Raw genomic sequence first — 8,018 nt, 5'->3', positions numbered from 1 at the left:
GGGCTCCTGTCATTTCAGGTTAAAAAGTAATATGAAACACCATGGGAAATGTTCAATAGGTGCTTAAGAAATAGGGGAGAAAGACTTCATTCCAGTGTTCTTTGTTCCAGCAAATTACTCCCCCCACCTCCAACACACACATATCTTTTATGAAGCCGTGGGGGAAGGAGCATACATCAGAGGGAACTAATGGAACATTGGGAAGTTCTGGGGGGCTCTGTTATCTGACCTTTTTTCTGTTCAATATTTTTATTGGTATGTAAAACAGAACAAGAAATCAAAGAAACGTAACAGCAACAGTGAGCAAATCAGAATGAAACCAATGTCTGGAATATACAAAACAAAATACGATTCTAGCAAGCAGGTAATATGCAGAAGAAAAAATATACAGTGGTACCTCGGTTTACGAGTGCACCGGTTTGCAAGTGTTTCGCAAAATCGGCGCCTTGGAAACTGAGCGTGCCTCGATTTATGAGCGCCCCCCCCCCCCCCGCGATCCTGAACCCTCCCCCCTGCGATCCAGCACCCCCTGCCGCGATCTGAAGTCCCCCAGACCCACCCAAACCCGCTTCTTACTTTCATCTCGGCCTCGGCACCGGCACCGGCATGTCCTGTGCGTTGGTGCCGGTGCCCGAAGATCGGCCTCCTCTTCTGTGCTGGGCCTTCAGCATCTGCGCATGCTCAAGGCCTGTGAGTTCACATTCTCTCCGAGAATCTTGGAGAGAGTGTGAACTTGCAGGCCTTGAGCATGTGCAGATGCTCAAGGCCCAGCACAGAAGAGGAGGCCGATCTTCGGGCACCGGCACCAACGCACAGGACATGCCAGTGCCGGTGCCGAAATGAAAGTAAGAAGCGGGTTCAGGTGGGTCTGGGAGACTTCAGATCGTGGCGGGGGGTGCCGGATCGCGGCGGGGGGGAGGGGGTGCTGGATCGTGGGGAGGAGGGTGCCGGATCGCGGGGGGGGGGGGCCTTCGGGGGGAGCAATGCCAGTTCTCGTGGGGGAAGGGATAGAGCAGCGCCGCTGGCCTCGGGGGGTGGGAACGTATCAAAGTGAGTTTCCATTATTTCCAAATTAGGACGGGGTGGACAGTAGAAGTCGTCAGTTGTTCTGAAATAACATCAAAGAAACTAGGGTCATCTAAATTGGGACCATAGATATTGAGACATGTGATGGTTTTATCGTTAAATCTGATTGTGGCATTAATCCATCTGCCATTCGGATCAATAGACTGTGAGATCAGGGTTATATCTTGTCTATTTCTGATGAAAGTAAGTACACCTTTGCGCTTCTCCACTGCAGGGGAGTAAAGCACAGGAAGAGCCCATGGAAAAGACATTTTGGCCGAGGCTTGATCTGAACGATGAGATTCCTGAAGAAATAGGATGTCAGGTTGTAATCTATTGACATAGTCTCAGATCTTTTGTTTTTTCATGGGATTATTCAACCCCTTGACATTGAAAGAGCAAAAGGTTATTGACATATTATGTCAAGCAGACTAATCAAGACAGATATATGTAACATGAGAAGTAAATCAATGAATTCAGCATATCGTATATAATACCAGTGCTGTATAATAGGAAGTGTGTGGCAGAAGGTATATGTTGATACATCTAACCAGGTAAAAAGAACAATAGGTGTAGCATCCCAAAAATGACACATATGACCACACATGAGGCAAAGCTTAACAGCATAACTTGCATTTAAAGAAAACATGAATAGGACAGACAAAGGTAAAATGAGTGATAGGTAAGATGGGGTAGCAGGGCCACAGGGGCAGCAAGCAGCCAAGGCCACCCAGCCGGACAGCTGCAAGAAAAAATAAAAACCAGCAAAAAAAAAAATCAGTAAAAGAAGGCCATGTAATAAGAATGTATATATCTTATATAAGTCATCGGTAAGACATTAAAGATATCTCATCAACTAAAGCAGGATAAACAACAGTAAGTACTCATAAACCAGCCGAAGTGGCAGTAAACAACAGCATAATGATGATAAGCAAAGAGAGTAAATCTGTGTCACAATACAAATTAGTAGGAGTAATAAGAAGCATAGTAAAAGGGATACAGAGATAAATGTAATACACTTCAGTGGTGGAGAAATCAATGTCATATCAGTAACTCGAAACTATACCCAAGGCAGACAAATATAACAATAAGGTATCAGGAAGAGATTGCAGAAAATAGTAAAGTCAGGTCTTATCAATCGCACTTGGGGCAGAGCGCTCAATGAAATCCGCCAGCTCCATGGGATTCGTAAAGTTCTTGGTTGTATTATTGAGCGTGACCCGCATTGTGGCAGGGTAGAATAAGCCAAACTTCGCTCCAATGGACTTGAGGCATGGACGATATTCCAGGAGTTGCTTCCGACGCTTGACGGTCTGTTTAGCGAGATCAGGAACTATGAGAATCGAGTTGCAATCGAACTTCAGCGGATGTTTAAGTTTCGCCTGTCTCATAATATCCATGACCTGACCATATCTAAGAAAGCACACCACTATAGGCCTGGGGTGGCGCACAGCAGGATCAATTTGGTGTGTAGGCACGCGGTGGACCTGGTCAATTTCCAGATCGTACTTGAAAGATAGATCCAGCATTTTAGGCAGCAATAGCTGGAGAAAAGAAATGGTATCTTTTCCTTCTCTCCCTTTCGGGATCCCGAGGATTCTAAAATTATTGCGCTGAGATCTGTTTTGCGCGTCTTCAAGCTCCTACTCTAGTATCGCCATTTTCTTCATATGCCACTGTAGCATTTGAATGTTTGCTCCGTTCACCTCAACATGTTGTTCCGTTATGTCTACTTGGGAGCGAAAAACAGCCATTTCAGTGGTAAGGGAAGCGAAATCAGTTTTAAGGTCCTCGGTGTTGGCAGTAGGTCATGGATGGATCAGAGTTCCTCCATAACGGTTTGCAAGGCCTCGGGTTCTGCCTCGGGCTTGCTTGTCGATGTTTTCTGAGGAGATATGGGTGTTGTTTTCCGTGGCCTCCACAAAGATGTTAGAAGAGCTTTTTATAATTCTTTATAGTGAACGGCTGGGAGAGCCTGATCGCTATGCAGCCATACTCTGTCGCGCTCACTAGCGCCCCCCGTTTGCTATCCGACCTTTTGAAACCTTTTCTAGTCAGAAGTAGTCCTGGAGGACTGAAGAAGGGTGGATAAAAGCAGAAGTAAGGAGGAGGTTGAGAATTATAGGCTAGTTAGTCTTTCTTTGGCAAGTATATCAACACAAATGCTTCTAAAACAGAGAATAATGAGGTTTCTGGAATCTATGGACTGCAGGACCCAAGACAGCACGGTTTTACTAGAGCAGTGTCTTGCCTACATGGATGCGATTCTCATGGAAGATAGGTGCCTGAAATGAAGGCCTTTAAACCCCTGGCCTATATTTCCAACGCCTATCTTCCACATAGCTGTGACTCTGTAAATGGTGCAATTGAGTGACTGATACATGATTAGTGGCCATTTTTAAGGCAGCCACCGGTAATGGTGTCGTTTACAAAATGTGGTCTAGAGTGCCTTTGGTATGAGACAGAAGGAAATGACTGGATTAAGAACTGGTTGAGTGGAAGTATGCAGCATTATACAGTGATTCTTACAGTACAAGTAGAAATCAGGGGCAACTCCTCCAGCCCCTTAACCATCTTAGTTGTTCTTCTCTGGCTTGCGTGTTCTCAGCCTAGTATTCTAACCATTACGTTACTTCCTTTTCTGTGGACTGGCAGTAGATCAGTTGTCACCCACAATCTCTTGTACACTCATCCTTTGAATAATGGCACCTTAGTAAAAGAGGGGGTAAATTTGCACTTAATAAACTTTTCCAAATTTGTGGTTTTGATTCCTGGAGATGCCTTTAAAAATATCTTGTTGAGATTTTAGGATATTCAACCTGATCAAATTCCGCCGTTAAATAGAATTTACTATATACCTTTATCTCAATTTGAAATATTGGAAAGATCAACTGGCAATATTTGTATTTGAGCACGACAAGAACAGTCTATTAAGAATATACTTTAGGAAGTCAAAGAAACTCTTCTATGAGCAGAAGGTTTGGATTTTTCCAGATGTAATGAAAAATACCTAGGAAAACAGGAAACATTTTCTGTCTTTTAGACAAGGGGCTCCTTTTACTAAGCTGCATTAGAGCATTAAAGCACGGAACAGCGAATGCTACAATGCCGCGTGTGCTAGATGCTAATGCCAGCATTGAGCTGGCATTAGATCTTGCCGCATAGCGCGGGGTTAGCGCGCGCTAATCTGCGTGTGCTAAAAACTCAAGCTCACCTTAGTAAAAGGAGCCCAAGATGTTAAAGACATTGGAGCTTCTTTCTTGTTATCTTATCCCTGTAAATGTTTGTTAAAATACTCAGGGGTTAAGTATATCTTTTATGATCAATTGAAGAGTTTTCTGAACATAAAGAAGATCTCCATAAACACTACGGTTACACGATGGAGTAATTAAGCAGGGAATTATCATGTCAATGCCTTTTTCTTCTTATTTTTTTTCTTTCTTTCTTTAAAAAAGGGCTCCAGTTTATCCTTTGTTATATCTGCCCTCTCAGTCTAATTGGGGTCTAATTAAGAGTTTGATTTTTTTTTTTTTTTTAATTCTTTGAAATAATGTTAAAGGATTTATATTATCACTAGCTGATGCCCCGGCATTGCACGGGTATTTAATTATAGCAATAAAACTGTAAATGGATTCAAATAAAGATACTTTATAGTGGTGAATGAAATTATTTTTTTACAGCTTAATAAAAAGTACAATATACAAATTATAATGTGAAATATTTGACAAAATGAATACAATACAACTAACGCAAAACGTGATTATAAACAACATATTTAGTTTCACCTCCAGGAGCAAGAACATATAAATTGTTGGGTGAACCCACCCTTGAGCAAGCAACATAGAGTTGTGGGCCGAGAGACCCCCAGAACATATCACCCCAGGTAGTGAGGGATCTGCATACCAAGTTTCGTTCAAATCGGTCAAGCCGTTTTTGAATTAATGTGAGAATGGCAGCTTTTTACATTTTTTCAATTGACATGAATAGGTGATATCTGATTTTCTGTTTGTAGCTTCGCCCACGTGTGCAGGTGGGCCGCGAGACCCCCAGAACATATCAGCCCAGGCAGTGAGGGATCTGCATACCAAGTTTTGTTCAAATCGGTCAAGCCGTTTTTGATTTACTGTGAGAATGGCAGCTTTTTACTTTTTTTCCATTGACATGAATGGGTGAAATCTGATGTTCTGTTTGTAGCTCCGCCCACGTGTGCAGGTAGGCCGCGAGACCCCCAGAACATATCACCCCAGGTAGTTGGAATTACTGTGAGAATGGCAGCTTTTTACATTTTTTCAATTGACATGAATGGGTGAAATCTGATGTTCTGTTTGTAGCTCCGCCCACGTGTGCAGGTGGGCCGCTAGACCCCCAGAACATATCACCCCAGGTAGTGAGGGATCTGCATACCAAGTTTCGTTCAAATCGGTCAAGCCGTTTTTGAATTACTGTGAGAATGGCAGCTTTTTACTTTTTTTCCATTGACATGAATGGGTGAAATCTGATGTTCTGTTTGTAGCTCCGCCCACGTGTACAGGTGGGCCGCGAGACCCCCAGAACATATCACCCCAGGTAGTTGGAAATACTGTGAGAATGGCAGCTTTTTACATTTTTTCCATTGACATGAATGGGTGAAATCTGATTTTATGTTTGTAGCTCCGCCCACGTGTGCAGATGGGCCGCGAGACCCCCAGAACATATCACCCCAGGTAGTGAGGGATCTGCATACCAAGTTTTGTTCAAATCGGTCAAGCCGTTTTTGAATTACAGTGAGAATGGCAGCTTTTTACATTTTTTCCATCGACATGAATGGGTGAAATCTGATTTTCTGTTTGTAGCTCCGCCCACGTGTGCAGGTGGGCCGCGAGACCCCCAGAACATATCACCCCAGGTAGTTGGAATTACTGTGAGAATGGCAGCTTTTTACATTTTTTCCATTGACATGAATGGGTGAAATCTGATTTTATGTTTGTAGCTCCGCCCACGTGTGCAGATGGGCCGCGAGACCCCCAGAACATATCACCCCAGGTAGTGAGGGATCTGCATACCAAGTTTTGTTCAAATCGGTCAAGCCGTTTTTGAATTACAGTGAGAATGGCAGCTTTTTACATTTTTTCCATCGACATGAATGGGTGAAATCTGATTTTCTGTTTGTAGCTCCGCCCACGTGTGCAGGTGGGCCGCGAGACCCCCAGAACATATCACCCCAGGTAGTGAGGGATCTGCATACCAAGTTTCGTCCAAATCGGTCAAGCCGTTTTTGAATTACTGTGAGAATGGCAGCTTTTTACATTTTTTCCATTGACATGAATGGGTGAAATCTGATTTTATGTTTGTAGCTCCGCCCACGTGTGCAGGTGGGCCGCGAGACCCCCAGAACATATCATCCCAGGTAGTGAGGGATCTGCATACCAAGTTTCGTTCAAATCGGTCAAGCCATTTTTGCGTGATCGCGGCACATACACACATACATACCTCCAATTTTATATATATAGATTTCTTATTGTAAGCTTTTTTTCCTTAAACAAGCTTACTTATGTGAATATTTGCATAATGATAAATAAAATAATAATAAAAAATTTCTGGAGAATTGCGCACAGTCTTTGGACGTCTAACTTTCAATTATTGCTTGTTAAAGTCATTAATTCTGATTATTCTTCAATCTATTAGGGCTCCTTTAAGGTACGCTATGCGTTTTAGCGCGTGCTAAATATACAGGCGCTAAACGCTAACACGCCCATTATAAGTCTAAAGCCGCATTAATGTTTACGCATAGCGCACCTTTGTAAAAGAGGGGGTAAGTGTTTTTTCTTAATTGCCCATGCCACAAAAGTGTAGAAAATGGATAGCATTCCTCTCAAATTTTTATTTTGTGACCAGGACATTGAAATTTACCTTTTTTTGCAGAACATTCCAGACTGATTCCAAGCTAAGTAAATTTAGGGGCCCTTTTACTAAGGTACAAACATCCAGCAGATGCATTTTGCTATGCATGCAGCCAATTAATCATGAGAAGAGGAAAAAGTACTCCATAGAAGCATCTGCTAAGATGTGCGATGCCTACAAGGCATATTTCAGCATGTCTGTTGGAGATCAAGACAAATCTTGGGCACCTCATTTCACATGCAAGCACTGACTACAAACTCTGGAAGTTAAGACAATTTTGTTTTTCACTAGGATGGTAGAATTTTCTGCTATAAAATTTCTTAGAATGTTTATTTTAAATATTTAAATTTTTCAGTGTTATTTGAAAATATATATGAAATATGTTGCAAGAATCTTTTACACATTAGAAATAGGTGAAATAAATTTATTGTTTTTATTACCACAATTTCATTTTGTTCTTCTACTGGAAGTTACAGAAGGGAAAAGAGAGCCATGAAGTTTGCTATCTCAAGAATTTGCCGCTCCTGCTTGAGGGGGGAGGGTCAGTCGTAAAGGCCTGCATGTTCCCCCTGTTTCCCTCTCTTACCTTAAGCTAATACGGCAGCCTGCAGGATAACTGGTGCTATAGCGTCCCTGAAGCTGCCGTCGTCCTCTCTGCTACGGTCCTGCCCCTCCTCTGATGTCAGGGTCAGAATCGCGGCAGAGAGAACATGCCGCTGAGGATGATGGCAGCTGCAGGGATCACTATAGCACCAGCGATCTTGCAGGCTGCCATATTAGCTTAAGGTAAAAGCGGGGAAGCTAGGGGAATATGCAGGCTTGCAGGGGGAGCAGGCCTTTGCGGCAGGGGAGGGTGGGGGACAGGCCTTCACAGGGGAGCAGGCCTTCACGGCGGGGAGGCAGGCCTGTGCAGAGGGAGGAGGAGAAAGAGTGCCTTCGCGGCGGGGTGGCAGGCCTTCGCGAGGGGAGCAGGCCTTCACTTTGGGGAGGCAGGCTTACACAGAGGGAGTAGGAGGAAGAGTGCCTTCACGGCGGGGAGGCAGGCCTGTGCAGAGGGAGGAGGAAGGAGTAAG

The sequence above is a fragment of the Geotrypetes seraphini genome, chromosome 2 (genome assembly GCF_902459505.1).
Source record: "Geotrypetes seraphini chromosome 2, aGeoSer1.1, whole genome shotgun sequence".
Taxonomy (NCBI): Eukaryota; Metazoa; Chordata; class Amphibia; order Gymnophiona; family Dermophiidae; genus Geotrypetes; species Geotrypetes seraphini.
Note: the sequence above shows the minus strand (reverse complement) of the source record.